The 1439-nt window shown below is 32.7% G+C and overlaps 1 long non-coding RNA gene across 1 annotated transcript in view; it reads left to right on the top strand.

Annotated features, from left to right (window-relative positions):
• The first annotated feature begins 48 nt into the window (after window positions 1-48).
• The window catches only part of LOC105269004 (uncharacterized), a 10335-nt gene continuing 8944 nt past the window's right edge, over window positions 49-1439 (top strand). The window contains exon 1 of the long non-coding RNA XR_892394.1: window positions 49-1433. This is a non-coding gene — a long non-coding RNA (uncharacterized lncRNA). The remainder of the gene's footprint in view (window positions 1434-1439) is intronic.

Here is a 1439-nt window from a genome sequence, read left to right as displayed (position 1 = left end):
GCGCATGAAAAATTATCAGTGAGGAAATAAATAAAAATCGTGTAAAGCACAGTTACAATATATTTCACAAATTATTCTTGAACATTCATACATAATACGAATTTATCTCCATTTTTTCACGTAATTAAACGTTTCATTTAGCTCTTCTATAATCTGAAACGTTTTTCTGTATCTCTTAATTTATTTAGATTTTTTTTTATTAATAAAGAGGATTATGTGTTCCGTAAAAACGCATTCAGCACTCGCAGAAGTGACGCATTCATCAATGGATGGGAATTAACGGGGAATTTAATTATTATCTAAAAAAAAACATTGTTTCTCATATTTTCATATTTTTTCAACTGAAAATTCTCTCTTTCGGGTCCATAGGTCCCCGAAAAATTCGCCCCGTTAATCAGTTACCGATAACTAATTAATTATCTCATTATCAGTTTCACTTGTTTCTTCGTCTATTAATTCATGTTTTATTACATTTTTTCAGTTTCAGCTCTTGAGAGTTATCGCCAGGTGTTCGGCGCCTTTTTTTTTTATCACTCGGAGGGCATTGAGGCCCCTAAGGGGTCCACCCTCATCGAAATTAATTCATTAACTGCGAGAGGAAGAAAACATCAGCTGACATTTTTTTCTTCTCTTTTTTCACTCGCAATTTGTCTTTTTATTCAATCGCATCTGTTTTTAGCCGAAAAAAAAAAACAGCAAATTATTTCTCATTTAGATTTTCAGCAATGAAATATGATTTTCAAACGATAAAAAAATGGTATTTACGACGATTAATCGGAATGTTTCTTTATTTCTTTTCTCTACGTAAAATTTTTACTCTTTACAGTTCTTCTTCGATTTGATGTTGAATTTTAATCAATTGCTTAATTTCTCATGCATTTCCCCAGCGAAAAATACAAAAATGATGATGATGTCGAGAAAAAGAGAGATTTTTTTGGTTTTTATGAAGTAAGATGATGAATTGATGATTTCATTGATCACTGAACAGCTCATCCACCGATACTTCCCCAGAACTTAGGGAATTACCAAGGAAATTATTTTTTTCTTCAATTTTCAGTCAGAACGAGAGGAAAATCGCGTCTTTGTCGCTCCCCGTATTCACCTCCCATTTATTTTCGTATCATTTTTATCCCGACTCTCAGGATGTCCCTGAGAAAAAAAAAATTCTTGCCCCAATAATTTTATCCACCCGCATGATCCCCAGGTAGAAAAAAACGTGTGAAAACCACGAAAAAAATCGTTATCATCTTGAATTTATGTCACGAAATATCAAAAGAAGAAATTGTTTTAAATCACAACAAAAAATCATTACCTCCAGACAATCAATTATTATTATCATCCACCAGTAAAAAGAGTCCACGGAATTCTGGAGTAATCGCCGAGACCATTGGAGGGACTCAGAAATTGATAAAAGGTTTAGATGAGTTTATGACATTGAA

Source organism: Fopius arisanus, unplaced genomic scaffold, assembly GCF_000806365.1.
Source record: "Fopius arisanus strain USDA-PBARC FA_bdor unplaced genomic scaffold, ASM80636v1 scaffold00064, whole genome shotgun sequence".
Classification (NCBI taxonomy): domain Eukaryota; kingdom Metazoa; phylum Arthropoda; class Insecta; order Hymenoptera; family Braconidae; genus Fopius; species Fopius arisanus.
This window is presented reverse-complemented; position numbering and strand designations above follow the sequence as displayed.